At 35.9% G+C, this 15,908-nt stretch overlaps 1 long non-coding RNA gene across 1 annotated transcript; it reads right to left on the minus strand.

Moving 5' to 3' along the window:
- Positions 1 to 311: 311 nt before the first annotated feature.
- Positions 312 to 878, minus strand: LOC131526589 (uncharacterized). The gene is made up of 3 exons (XR_009267505.1): positions 753 to 878; positions 507 to 616; positions 312 to 425 (listed from the first exon to the last, which is right to left on the minus strand). It is a non-coding gene; the product is annotated as an uncharacterized LOC131526589 (long non-coding RNA).
- Between the last annotated feature and the right edge of the window lie 15,030 nt (positions 879 to 15,908).

Below are 15,908 nucleotides of genomic sequence, written 5' to 3' on the forward strand. Positions count from 1 at the left end.
ACTGAACACAAAATGTGCTAAAAATGTGCACAAAATTTAAAAGTTCATCAAATGCTCCAAGGAAGCAGTTTGCCTGGCATGGGAGGAGATGCTTATCCAAGGCGATGTAGAAGCGGTTGCTTTTCTAACGTCCAACCGCAAGGAGGAACGGATGGTTGTTGCTGAGGTGCTGCTCCAAACTGCAGCATGACAAGAGTTGAAATGAAAACCAAATATTAGACATAAACATAATGTGCAGTCACAGAGAAAACAACAACATAAAAGTGACTGTTCAAACAATGACCCACAACACATTTGTAAAATGCCACTACCTTATGATAGATTACATGGCTTTCAGCTGCATTGCATGCAATTTTTGGAGACTTCAGTCCTCCTGGAAGTGGTGGAAGGGATTAAAAGAAGGGATGCCATTTCCTGGCCGTAGACTGAAGACAAAGATTCACATGAATTAATTAATGGGAATCTTCAAATGCAATACTTTGAGATAATTTTAAACATTCATCTACCTGTTGAGGAAGAGGGCTGTCTGGTGGCATCGCTCCATATTCCTGTGGACTGTTTTTTTATTACGCCAGGCAATGTATCCTGTGTCACTTGCAGCATCATAAAAGTGTTCCTGAAACAGATTTTTTTTAAATATCCTGTGTCATATTCAGGCTAAAATCTCAAAGAATCAAATTTCAATGTCATAGAAACAGCCTGTCATAACATTGCAAGTATGACATGAAAGTGCGATGCAAACAATGACTTACGGAGCCTTTCTTGGAGTATGGATCTCTGAGGGAAGGGAACAGCATCACTATGCCAAGAGCATTCTGTTTTCTGATTGCTTTAGTAGGGAGTTTCCTAAGGGAAGATAAACTAGTTATCTTAATTTGAACAATGGCCATGCAGTTATTTGGTTTAAAAAATAATAATAAAAATAAAATACCCATGTGTATCAATCATGTGAGCCACCAGTATGTTAATTATTTGTCTTCTTGTGGCATCTGTAAGGGTTTCTGTTTCTTGATACTCCTGTAGTACTGCTTCACCACCAGACTTGAACTTTAACACATCTTTAACCATCTAATAAAAAATAAATAAAAACATGAGCATGGTGATTCACAAATTTCTACAGATTCGGAGGGGGGAGAAAAAGTGTTGCCCCAGAAAGTAAATTCTGTCATGTTTACTCACCCTTATTTTGTTCCAAACCCATAAGACTTTTGTTAATCTTCAGAACACAAATTAAGATATTTTTTTATGAAATTTGACAGTTCTCTGACACTCCACTAACAGTCCACACAACTACCACTTTAAAGACCCAGAAAAGGTAGTGAATATGTCATTAAAATAAATCATGTGACTACAGTGGTTCCATCTAAATTTTTATGAAGCGACGTGAGTGCTTTGTTTGTGCAAAATATAACTCTCCAACCCATATTCACAAGAACACCTTGACATGTGTGTTGTGTTGCCATGTGAGCTGTTGCAAGAATACTTTTGGAGATCAATAGTTTGTAAATGAAGTGTTAAATGATGGTAAAATTAGTTTTTTTGCGCAAACAAAAGCACTTTTTTACAGTTTTACAGTTGTGGAATGACATAAGTGAGTAATTAATGACAGAATTTTAATTTATGGGTGAACAAACTCGGAGACTCATAAAAAGCTTTGTTCTAACCTGTTTAAGAGGCAGTGCAGAGGTCTCCTCAGTTATTTGTCTCTTGCTAGGGATTAGTCCATGCACTTGAGCTGTTGCTTGAGTCAGATGTTTCAGATATGGAAGACAAGGAGTCTGAAAATTCTAAAGAATCAGAAAATATTAAAATATAACAAATATTATGATGACCAGCACAAGGATCAGAAATATGAAATGGCAATTTTTTATTTATTTTGAGTGCTTGACAATACTTTCAAATTTAATAAAACTCAAACTTCTGTGAACAGTAACAAATAGGTGTGTAACTTGTATGTATGTGCATGCATGCGTATGTGTTTGTGTGTGTGTGTGTGCGCGCGCGTCAGTGCATATCCCAGTCAACAATTTGATCTCACAGTGATGTCACCATGAGCTCACAGGATACTCGTGATGAGGTCACAATGTGAAGTAACAGTGAGCTAAAAGTGTAACCTCACAGCGCCCTCACTGTGAGCTCATACTAATGTGAGGTCAAAGTGCACTCACTGCACAGAGACTTGGTACCCAGCATGCATTGCAGCATGAAGCTTTTGATTGTCACCATTGTTGAGATTCATACACTGTCATTTAAACACAAAGAGAAACATCAAGAGTAGTTAATAATGTTTGTGTCTTATGCTTTTATAATTCTTCATAAATTATTATGAAAGTGATGTGACATATGGCCAAGTATGGTGACCCATACTCGGAGTTTGTGCTCTGCAATTAACCCATCCAAAGTATACACACACCAGGAGCGGTGGGCAGCCATTTATGCTGCGGAGCCCAGGAAGGGCTCAAGGGCACCTCATTCGTAACATTGAGGGTGGAGAGAGCACTGTACATTCACTCACCCCACCTACAATCCCTGCCGGCCCGAGACTCAAACTCGCAACCTTGATTACGAGTCCGACTCTCTAACCATTAGGCCACAACTTCCCAAGACCAAGACTGCACATTGAATCTAGGTGATGACTGTGTTGTTATCATCAATAACAAACCAGTATCACCTGATTGCAATCTCTTTTTGGGTTTCCTTGCCATAACAAATGTGCTTTACAAACACAGTTACAGCAGCCCCAAAAAATATAATGTTATAAAGTCAAGGGTCAAGAGCCCAACTAAAGCAAACACTAATCACTATGATGGTAACATCAAACAAAACAATAAAACATCATCATCTAAATCTCTGTTAATTCCCAATAAGCGCTTCTGAAGATGTCTGACAGAAATTAAGTCAGTCTGGTTAATAATGAGTGAAGCTGGTAATTTGTTTATTTCAGTTAATTTCATTTAAGGCTGTGTCTGGAAGTCAGTTGTATGTTTGGAGAAGGTTCTTATAACAGAAATCTGTCAGCTGGGCGTGCACTCATGAGCTCATCATGTGAGAGCACTGTGATATCTCTGTGATAGTGTTGAGAAACAGGAAGTAGAATGTCCCCCAGCTACTGATATTTGATCTGCCTCCTCTCAACCTGCTCAACATTTTGAATTCACAATGAGCTCATATATTACTCACACTGTGAGGATCACCGTATGAGAATGGTGTGATGTCACTGTGATCATCGCGTGACCTCACGTGTTGACTGGGATGTATATAAAAGGATATATCTGTGTTTATTTACATACATATGCATAGAGAGAGAGAGATGATACCGCGGCCACAATTTAAGGTGACAAGTAGTAACGTTAGCCACATTGTACTTCGTTCGTGTCCACATTTTAATATATTACTACATTTGTCTGCATGTTCTGTGCAGTGCTCCGTACTACGTAATATTACTCCGTACATGCTTATATTGAATTTGCATATCATAAATCATAAATGTTTAAGTAAGCATGATTTAATTTACCTACCGTTCGAACCCATGCGAGGATAATGGCGGCGGTTTCTCCAGCAATGACCGGAAATGCGGGGGCGGAGTATAATTACATCTCTTTGGAGTTGTTTTAACACTGATGATCAAACTCTGTCAAGTAACTCCAACACCGGACACCATTTTACTCAGAATGTGTTAAAATTACTCTTTGGGTGTTGAAATCAACTCAGAAATGTTTAACACTGAAATTTCAACACTTTAATTTTTGCTGTGTAACCTCACAGCGCCCTCACTGTGTGCTCATACTAATGTGAGGTCAAAGTGCACTCACTGCACAGAGACTAGGTACCCAGCATGCATTGCAGCATGAAGCTTTTGATTGTCACCATTGTTGAGATTCATACACTGATTCTTGATGTTTCTCTTTGTGTTTAAATGACAGAGTAATTAATAATGTTTGTGTCTTATGTTGTTGTAGTTCTTTGATCTCTTCGGTTGTCTAGTCAGTTTCTTCTTTCGGTTCCTCGTTCACATTTTAAAACGAAAGGCGAATGGCAGCACCTAGGCTTTGGAACAGTCTTCCTCTCCACATTAGATCTACTCCTTCTCTTTCCTTGTTTAAATCTGCTTTGAAAACCCATTTTTATTCTGTATGTTTTAATTCTGTTTGAGGGTGTACAATTTTATTTGTCCCTTTGTTTGTCTTGATTGGGTATGTTTTTACCTTGTTTTATATTTGATGTACAGCACTTTGGTTGCAACTCCTGTTGTTTTAAATGTGCTTTATAAATAAATAAACTAAACATAAATGATTATGAAAGTGACGTGTCATACGGCCAAGTATGGTGACCCATGCTCGGAATTTGTGCTCTGCAATTAACCCATCCAAAGTGTACACACCCCCGGAGCAGTGGGCAGCCATTTATGCTGCGGTGCCCGGGAAGCAGTTGGGGGTTCGGTGCCTTGCTCAAGGGCACCTCATTCGTAGTATTGAGGATGGAGAGAGAGCGCTGTACATCCACTTCCCCCACCTACAATCTCTTCCGGCCCGAGACTCAAACTCGCAACCTTTGGATTACGAGTACAAGTCCGACTCTTTAACCATTAGGCCACGACTTCCCAAGACCAAGACTGCATATTGAATCTAGGTGATGACTGTGTTGTTGTTATCATCAATAACAAACCACCTGGTTGCAGTCTCTTTTTGGGTTTTCTTGCCATAACAAATGTGCTTTACAAACACAATTACAGCAGCCTAAAAAAATATAATGTTAGAAAGTCAAGGGTCAAGAGCCCAACTAAAGCAAACACTAATCACTATGATGGTAACATCAAACAAAACAATAAAACATCATCATCTAAATCTCTGTTAATTCCCAATAAGCACTTTTGAAGATGTCTGACAGAAATTAAGTCAGTCTGGTTAATAATGAGTGAAGCTGGTGATTTGTTTATTTCAGTTGATTTCATCTAAGGCTGTGTCTGGAAGTCAGTTGTATGTTTGGAGAAGGTTCTTATAACAGAAATCTGTTAGCTGGGCGTGCACTCATGAGCTCATCATGTGAGAGCACTGTGATATCTCTGTGATAGTGTTGAGAAACAGGAAGTAGAATGTCCCCCAGCTACTGATATTTGATCTGCCTCCTCTCAACCTGCTCAACATTTTGAATTCACAATGAGCTCATATATTACTCACACTGTGAGGATCACCGTATGAGAATGGTGTGATGTCACTGTGATCATCGCGTGACCTCACGTGTTGACTGGGATGTATATAAAGGATATATCTGTGTTTATTTACATACATATGCATAGAGAGAGAGAGATGATACCGCTGCCACAATTTAAGGTGACAAGTAGTAACGTTAGCCACATTGTACTTCTGCTCGTGTCCACATTTTAATATATTACTACATTTGTCTGCATGTTCTGTGCAGTGCTCAATTTGCATATCATAAATCATAAATGTTTAAGTAAGCATGATTTAATTTACCTACCGTTCGAACCCATGCGAGGATAATGGCGGCGGTTTCTCCAGCAATGACCGGAAATGCGGGGGCGGAGTATAATTACATCTCTTTGGAGTTGTTTTAACACTGATGATCAAACTCTGTCAAGTAACTCCAACACCGGACACCATTTACTCAGAATGTGTTAAAATTACTCTTTGGGTGTTGAAATCAACTCAGAAATGTTTAACACTGAAATTTCAACACTTTAATTTTTGCTGTGTAACCTCACAGCGCCCTCACTGTGTGCTCATACTAATGTGAGGTCAAAGTGCACTCACTGCACAGAGACTAGGTACCCAGCATGCATTGCAGCATGAAGCTTTTGATTGTCACCATTGTTGAGATTCATACACTGATTCTTGATGTTTCTCTTTGTGTTTAAATGACAGAGTAATTAATAATGTTTGTGTCTTATGTTGTTGTAGTTCTTTGATCTCTTCGGTTGTCTAGTCAGTTTTCGGTTCCTCGTTCACATTTTAAAACGAAAGGCGAATGGCAGCACCTAGGCTTTGGAACAGTCTTCCTCTCCACATTAGATCTACTCCTTCTCTTTCCTTGTTTAAATCTGCTTTGAAAACCCATTTTATTCTGTATGTTTTAATTCTGTTTGAGGGTGTACAATTTTATTTGTCCCTTTGTTTGTCTTGATTGGGTATGTTTTTACCTTGTTTTATATTTGATGTACAGCACTTTGGTTGCAACTCCTGTTGTTTTAAATGTGCTTTATAAATAAATAAACTAAACATAAATGATTATGAAAGTGACGTGTCATACGGCCAAGTATGGTGACCCATGCTCGGAATTTGTGCTCTGCAATTAACCCATCCAAAGTGTACACACCGGAGCAGTGGGCAGCCATTTATGCTGCGGTGCCGGGAAGCAGTTGGGGTTCGGTGCCTTGCTCAAGGGCACCTCATTCGTAGTATTGAGGCTGGAGAGAGAGCGCTGTACAGAGAGCGCTGTACATCCACTCCCCCCACCTACAATCTCTTCCGGCCCGAGACTCAAACTCGCAACCTTTGGATTACGAGTACAAGTCCGACTCTTTAACCATTAGGCCACGACTTCCCAAGACCAAGACTGCATATTGAATCTAGGTGATGACTGTGTTGTTGTTATCATCAATAACAAACCACCTGGTTGCAGTCTCTTTTGGGTTTTCTTGCCATAACAAATGTGCTTTACAAACACAATTACAGCAGCCTAAAAATATAATGTTAGAAAGTCAAGGGTCAAGAGCCCAACTAAAGCAAACACTAATCACTATGATGGTAACATCAAACAAAACAATAAAACATCATCATCTAAATCTCTGTTAATTCCCAATAAGCACTTTTGAAGATCAATAGTTTGTAAATGAAGTGTTAAATGATGGTAAATTAGTTTTTTTTGCGCAAACAAAAGCACTTTTTACAGTTTTACAGTTGTGGAATGACATAAGTGAGTAATTAATGACAGAATTTTAATTTATGGGTGAACAAACTCGGAGACTCATAAAAGCTTTGTTCTAACCTGTTTAAGAGGCAGAGGTCTCCTCAGTTATTTGTCTCTGCTAGGATTAGTCCATGCACTTGAGCTGTTGCTTGAGTCAGATGTTTCAGATATGGAAGACAAGAGTCTGAAAATTCTAAAGAATCAGAAAATATTAAATATAACAAATATTATGATGACCAGCACAAGGATCAGAAATATGAAATGGCAATTTTTATTTATTTTGAGTGCTTGACAATACTTTCAAATTTAATAAAACTCAAACTTGTGAACAGTAACAAATAGGTAACTTGTATGTATGATGCATGCTATGTGTTTGTGTGTGTGTTACACAGTGCATATCCCAGTCAACAATTTGATCTCACAGTGATGTCACCATGAGCTCACAGGATACTCGTGATGAGGTCACAATGTGAAGTAACAGTGAGCTGTGTGTAACCTCACAGCGCCTCACTGTGAGCTCATACTAATGTGAGGTCAAAGTGCACTCACTGCACAGAGACTTGGTACCCAGCATGCATTGCAGCATGAAGTTTTTGATTGTCACCATTGTTGAGATTCATACACTGTCATTTAAACACAAAGAGAAACATCAAGAGTAGTTAATAATGTTTGTGTCTTATGCTTTTATAATTCTTCATAAATTATTATGAAAGTGATGTGACATATGGCCAAGTATGGTGACCCATAGAGTTTGTGCTCTGCAATTAACCCATCCAAAGTATACACACCAGGAGCTGGGCAGCCATTTATGCTGGAGCCCAGGAAGGGCTCGGGCACCTCATTCGTAACATTGAGGGTGGAGAGAGCACTGTACATTCACTCACCCCACCTAAATCCTGTTAGACTCAAACCGCAACCTGATTACGAGTCCAATTCTCAACCATTAGGCCACAACTTCCAAGACCAAGACTGCATATTGAATCTAGGTGATGACTGTGTTGTTATCATCAATAACAAACCAGTATCACCTGATTGCATCTTTTCCTTGCCATAACAAATGCTTTAAAACACAGTTACAGCAGCCCCAAAAATATAATGTTATAAAGTCAAGGGTCAAGAGCCCAACTAAAGCAAACACTAATCACTATGATGGTAACATCAAACAAAACAATAAACATCATCATCTAAATCTCTGTTAATTTAAATAAGCGCTTGAAGATGTCTGACAGAAATTAGTCTGGTTAATAATGAGTGAAGCTGGTAATTTGTTTATTTCAGTTAATTTCAGAAGGCTGTGTCTGGAAGTCAGTTGTTTGGAGAAGGTTCTTATAACAGAAATGTTAGCTGGGCGTGCACTCATGAGCTCATCATGTGAGAGCACTGTGATATCTCTGTGATAGTGTTGAGGAAGTAGAATGTCCCCCAGCTACTGATGATCTGCTCCTCTCAACCTGCTCAACATTTTGAATTCACAATGAGTTTCATATATTACTCACACTGTGAGGATCACCGTATGAGAATGGTGTGATGTCAGATCATCGAGTGACCTCAATGTGTTGACTGGGATGTATATAAAGGATATATCTGTGTTTATTTACACATATGCATAGAGAGAGAGAGATGATACACCACAATTTAAGGTGACAAGAAAAGAGCCATATTGTTGTGTGTCCACATTTTAATATATTACTACATTTGTCTGCAAAAATTTGCAGTGCTCTCCACGTAATATTCACATGCTTATATTGAATTTGCATATCATAAATCATAAATGTTTAAGTAAGCATGATTAATTTACTCATGTCGAACCCCAGGATAATGGTTTCTCCAGCAATGACCGAAATGCGGAGTATAATTATTTTGGAGTTGTTTAACACTGATGATCAAACTGTCAAGTAATTCCAACAGGACACCATTTTACTCAGAATGTGTTAAAATTACTTTTGGGTGTTGAAATCAACTCAGAAATGTTTAACACTGAAATTTCAACACTTTAATTTTTGCAAAATCACAGCTCACTGTGTGCTCATACATGTGAGGTCAGCACTCACACAGAGACTAGGTACAGCATGCATTGCAGCATGAAGCTTTGATTGTCACCATTGTTGAGATTCATACACTGATTCTTGATGTTTCTCTTGTGTTTAAAATGACAGAGTAATTAATAATGTTTGTGTCTTATGTTGTTGTAGTTCTTTGATCTCTTGGTTGTCAGTGTTCTTCTTTGGTTCCTGTCACATTTTAAAACAAAGGCAATGGCACTATTTTGGAACAGTCTTCCTCTCCACATTGATCTACTTCTCTTTCCTTGTTTAAATCTGCTTTGAAAACCCATTTTTATTCTGTATGTTTTAATTTGAGTGCAATTTTATTTGTCCCTTTGTTTGTCTTGATTGGGTATGTTTTACCTTGTTTTATATTTGATGTACAGCACTTTGGTTGCAACTCCTGTTGTTTTAAATGTGCTTTATAACAAATAAACTAAACATAAATGATTATGAAAGTGACGTGTCATACGGCCAAGTATGGTGACCCATGCTCGAATTTGTGCCTGCAATTAACCCATCCAAAGTGTACACAAGCAGTGGGCATTTTGCTGCAGTGAGAGTTGTTGATGCCTTGCTCAAGGGCACCTCATTGTAGTATTGAGGCTGGAGAGAGCTGAGAGCTGACATCCACTACCTACAATCTTTGACTCAAACGCAACCTTGGATTACGAGTACAAGTCCATTAACCATTAGGCCACACTTAAGACCAAGACTGCATATTGAATCTAGGTGATGACTGTGTTGTTGTTATCATCAATAACAAACCACCTGGTTGCAGTCTCTTTTGGTTTTCTTGCCATAACAAATGTGCTTTACAAACACAATTACAGCAGCCTAAAAATATAATGTTAGAAAGTCAAGGGTCAAGAGCCCAACTAAAGCACTAATCACTATGATGGTAACATCAAACAAAACAATAAAACATCATCATCTAAATCTCTGTTAATTCAATAAGCACTTTTTGAAGATGTCTGACAGAAATTAAGTCAGTCAATAATGAGTGAAGCTGGTGATTTGTTTATTTCAGTTGATTTCATCTAAGGCTGTCAAAGTCAGTTGTATGTTTGGAGAAGGTTCTTATAACAGAAATCTGTTAGCTGGGCACTCATGAGCTCATCATGAGAGCACTGTGATATCTCTGTGATAGTGTTGAGAAACAGGAAGTAGAATGTCCTGCTACAGGATATTTTGATCTGCCTCCTCAACCTGCTCAACATTTTGAATTCATGAGCTCATATATTACTCACACTGTGAGGATCACCGATGAGAATGGTGTGATGTCACTGTGATCATCGCTGTGACCTCAGGTTGACTGTATATAAAAAGGATATATCTGTGTTTATTTACATACAGGCATAGAGAGAGAGAATGATACTGCCACAATTTGGTGACAAGTAGTAACGTTAGCATTACATACTGTGTGTCCACATTTAATATAACACACATTTGTCTGCATGTTCTGCAGTTCAACAGTAATATGCACATGCTTATATTGAATTTGCATATCATAAATCATAAATGTTTAAGTAAGCATGATTTAATTTACCAGTGAACCCATCAATAATGCTTTCTAGCAATGAAAATCAAAATATATCTCTTTGAGTTGTTTTAACACTGATGATCAACTTGAAACAGGACACCATTTACTCAGAATGTTAAAATTACTCTTTGGGTGTTGAAATCAACTCAGAAATGTTTAACACTGAAATTTCAACACTTTAATTTTGCTGTAATCACAGTCACTGTGTTGCTCATACTAGTGAGGTCAGCACTCACTGCAGAGACTAGGTACCAGCATGCATTGCAGCATGTTTTGATTGTCACCATTGTTGAGATTCATACACTGATTCTGATGTTTCGAAATGACAGACAAATGTGTGTTGTAGTTCTGATCTCTTCTGGTTGTCTAGTCAGTTTCTTCTTTTGTTTGTCACATTTTAAAACGAAAGTTAATGCAGCATAGTTAAACAGTCTTTTTACATTAGATCTACTTCTCTTTCCTTGTAAATCTGCTTGAAAACCCAATTCTGTATGTTTTAATTCTGTTTGAGGTGTGACAATTTATGTCCCTTTGTTTGTCTCAGATTATGTTTTTACCTTGTTTATATTTGATGTACAGCACTTTGGTTGCAACTCCTGTTGTTTTTAAATGTGTTTTATAAATAAATAAAAACATAAATGATTGAAAACAATATAGAATGGTGACATGCTGAATTTGTGAATTAACCCATCAAAGTGTACACAGCAGTGGGCAGCCATTTGTATGTGCTGAAGCAGTTTTCTGCCTGCTCAAGGCACATTCGTGTATCTGAGAGATGTACAGAGAGCGCTGACATATACCTACAATTTTGTCAGACTCAAGAACCTTGGATTAATACAGTAGTCCGACTCTAACCATTAGTACAAGACCAAGACTGCATATTGAATCTAGGTGATGACTGTGTTGTTGTTATCATCAAAACAAAAACCACCTGGTTGCAGTCTCTTTTGTTTTCTTACATAACAAATGTGCTTTACAAACACAATTACAGCAGCAAAAAATATAATGTTAGAAAAGGGTCAAGAGCCCAACTAAAGCAAACACTAATCACTATGATGGTAACATCAAACAAAACAATAAAACATCATCATCTAAATCTGTTAATTCAATAAGTTGAAGATGTACAGAAATGTCAATTAATATTAGATTTGTTTATTTCAGTTGATTTCATCTAAGGCTGTGTCTTGTCAGTTGTGTTTGGAGAAGGTTCTACAACAGAAATCTGTTAGCTGTACACCATGAGCTCATCATGAGCACTGTGATATCTGATAGTGTTGAGAAACAGGAAGTAGAATGTCAGCGACTGATATTTAGCTGCCTCCTCTTAACCTGCTCAACTTTGAATTCAATGAGCTCACATATACTCACACTGTGAGGATCAGATGAGAATGGTGTGACGTCAGTGATCATCGCGTGATCTCAGTGTTGACTATTTACTGTTTGCATGTCATTATACACATTTATAAGAACAACAGAGCTGATAAGTCTTAGCCAGAATCTGAGTCAACATTGAATTCAAACACTGAGGCCACATGAATGATTATTTAAACACAAAACAAAACAAAATCTGAATGCATCACAATTATATTTGTATTTGTAAATGCTGTAATATATTCAAGTATTTGATTCAAATTGGCTTGATTCAAAATGTTGTATTATTTTTGACAATTGAGTGCTATTAAGAGCTGTATAATATGAATGCAAATCACTACCAGCTAAGATTAACCACATGTCATTTTAAATGAATGACAGATGAAAAAGCAAGTTGAAAAGTGAGAGCAATTATGATTCTTAATTTTACATGTACAGTACACAGACATGATTATGCATATTTCTGATAAACAGGTCAACTTTGAGCAATGATGGGCTATCAGTAAATATCAACAACATACACTAGAGGTTTTCGTAAAAAAGACTGCAACAAATGTTGTTAGTACATGTAAACATGGTGCCCATATAGAAATGTTTGATCTTTTCAGCGACATTTGATGACTTTAGAAATTATTTCTTTTCTCCATTTTAGTGTCTACATGCTTACACTGACACTTTTTAATACTTGACTCAAAACAAAATTAAATGAAAGAAGAAAAAGCCTGCAAAAAACTTTTGTAGGACAGTTTGTTTTTAAGATATTTGTTTAGCTACAACATTAATGATGGTAAATTGTTAAGTTGCTTATTAACACACAAAACACACACACTGCATTTTTCCAAAACAGAGAATTTTTCCAAATGAGAAAAACAAGAAAAAGAGAATGGTGAGTACCAAGTAAACCTGGCACAATCCAAATTCATTTCAGGAGGATGGTTCCAGCTGTGTGTCTTTGTGATGCTGGTAAATGAAAAGTGGTTTACATAAACACTGTCTTCACCTTTTATATGACACTGTCTCTAATTTTCATTGTTGTCCTTCTAGATGGCAAATGGTGGAAGAGTTCAAAATTCCTGACAGCATTAATATATGAGATGATGTCTTTGAAAAATGTGCAATGAAATTTGTTGGCATCAGGTATAAAGTACTTTGAAAGAACAGTATATTTTATGTCAACACAGAGAGATGAATTATAATCATTCATTCAAATGATTGCACAGAGAGGAGTACTGCTCTGTGTAGAAAAAGAAAGAGCCCAAACAGAGGAGCAATGCATATTCACTACGCCATTTCTGCCTGTTGACGTTTCACAACCATTTAATAATTCCAACACTTTCTTAATACATCTAACAACATGTCCTATTTTTCCAGATTCAATGTGAATTATGTGAGGTAGTTTCATGTTCAGTGCCTCAACATTAATCTGTTACCAGAAGAACAAGCATGATTGATGTGTGTTTGTGTTATTTAGTTAGAGGAGCTGATGCTGAAAGTGTTCAAATTGTAAGAAAATTGTTTTTAATTGATAAGGGACAACACAAACAGAAACATATTTTATTACATAAACAGTTTATACATAAAAATACAAATTGAATCAAAATATCAATTAGCAGATTACAGCTCATTCATAACACACACTGTAAAAAATTAAATGTAAAAAACAGTGAAATGCTTCAGCACAGGGTGCCAAACGTTACCATTAATGTAATGTTAAAGAACGTTTTTTTAAAAAAATAGTCAATGAATGGCAGAAGCTAAAACAAAAACTGTAAAATTAATACAACATCCTATTTTTTTCTTATTTATTTTTTTTTTTACTTTACAGGTATTGTCTGATAATAATTGAAACATTTGTGAAACTTTTAGCAGTTAACCATCATCTAACAACAACATAAGTGCAAAACTCATAACTATGTACATCAACAACTCCACAGTTACTGCTTTTTAAATAAAGATACATTCAGCATAACATCTGTTTCTAGGTCTTCCTGGACTGAAGCACACACTCTACTTTTCAGCACAATGGTGACCCACAAAACACAGACAACAGTAATTTAAACCAAAATAACATTAAACACAAAGATCTCTCATCTCAGCATTCACTTATTATAAACCAGTTGACTATTTATTTCATACAAAACTTCTTATTGAGAATTAACAGAGGTTTCGATGTTGATGTTTTATTGAAATTAATCAAGTTTGAAGTCACCATTGTAGAGACAAGCATTTGCTTTAGTTGGGCTTGACCCTTCACATTAACAATGTCTTTTCTCTGGCTGCTGTAGCTGTGTTTGTTATAGCAAAATGCAAGATGATGATGAAGTGGTTTACACTTTATGATGTTTTGTCATTGTGTAGTGAACTCAATAGCCTCATCAGAAATGTCTGAACACAGTTAAATTTATTAATTCATTTTGCTGTGGTGTTACAATTTTATTGCTTGAAAAGTTGCTTTGATATTTTAATTGCAGTTTTTGAAGAAATTGTTTAGATGAAACACTAGACACAGAGAAGAATCTGCATATGAACCTCAACAATGGTAACAATACAAAATATTCAGATCATCTGATCATCACAAACAAGCTTTTTGTTGATTGTCACCATTGAGATTCATGCTGATTGATGTTTCTGTGAATCAAATATTCAAGATAATTTTCTATATAATGATAATAAAAAAATCTTTGTCATAACATCACAAGAACGCTGTATAAAAAGACAATAAAATAAAAAGTTAATCAACATATGAGACAATACATGATGATGCTACATGATGATTAACTCATCAATATAACCAGATTTACATGATCAGAGTTTCACAAAGTCACAGCAGCCAGAGAAAAGCTGATATTATAAAGTGAAGAGTCAGCCAACTAAAGCAAACGCTATCTCCAAATGGTGATCTAAATCTGTTAATTCTCAATAAGAAGTTTTTGTATGAAATAAATAAAGTCAGACTGGTTTGTAATAAAAGATGCAGATCAGAGAGATCTATTAGTTTTAATGTTCTGTTGCTGCCAGTCATGTGAGCTCAATTAATTAATTAGAATTTTTGCATGTGTTTGATTGTAATACAGAAATTCCTGTAAATGAACAGTGCAGGAGATTTACAATTTTAAAGTTTTAGTTTGGCATGTGCTGATTTTTGATGTCTTTTGTTTTTCAGTGAAGGTGTTTGATCATAAAAAATTCAGGAAATACCTGAAAATAAAGTGTTTGTCAGATTATTTAGATAAATATTTTACTCAATTTTCAGTGTTTACAGCTGTTCAGTAATTTGACCATTTCATCTAACTTTTGTTAATGTATTAATTACAGATTATTTTGTAATTACACATTTGTTTGTAATTTAAGAAAACAGAAAATGTACTGTATAAAAATACAGTAGTTTTTCATTAAAAATGTGAATTATTGTAATTTGTCATTAATTTCATAATCAAATAACAGCCAAGTAGTTAATTCAGATAATTGCTTTGAATGCATCAAAATAAAAGAAAACAACTGATCACAGTTATTTTCCATAAAATTATTTTTTTTTATGTTTTCTTCAGAGACGACTGCCAGTTGAATAACTTTGAAGAGGCTCACATTACAAAACAAGTTGCAAAATATTCATTATAAAGAACATACAGTCTTTAATGTAGTAATATTAATGTAGATGTAAAAATTTTAACATCATTGTATTCTATGGATTTCTTCATTCACATATTCCATAAAAAATATTAATTATCTAAATTTATTTATTACTGTAATGCCTGAAAATAGTAACTTTTTAATTAATGGATTTATTTATATGTAAATAGTGTTAATCAACATGTTATAATCAAATGTTAAAAAGAACACTGAAGCATGTTAACTTAACTGTCACCCACAGTTTTGAACAGAGACATTATAGTGCACTATCCAAACTTAATTTTTATAATTCATGAATGAAAATATTTTGTAACATGATTTTAATGTACCATTTACATGGTAATGCAATGTCTGATTTTAAAATGGGTTTCAAAGGATGAATTTTGAAATTT

The sequence above is a fragment of the Onychostoma macrolepis genome, chromosome 01 (genome assembly GCF_012432095.1).
Source record: "Onychostoma macrolepis isolate SWU-2019 chromosome 01, ASM1243209v1, whole genome shotgun sequence".
Lineage (NCBI taxonomy): Eukaryota > Metazoa > Chordata > Actinopteri > Cypriniformes > Cyprinidae > Onychostoma > Onychostoma macrolepis.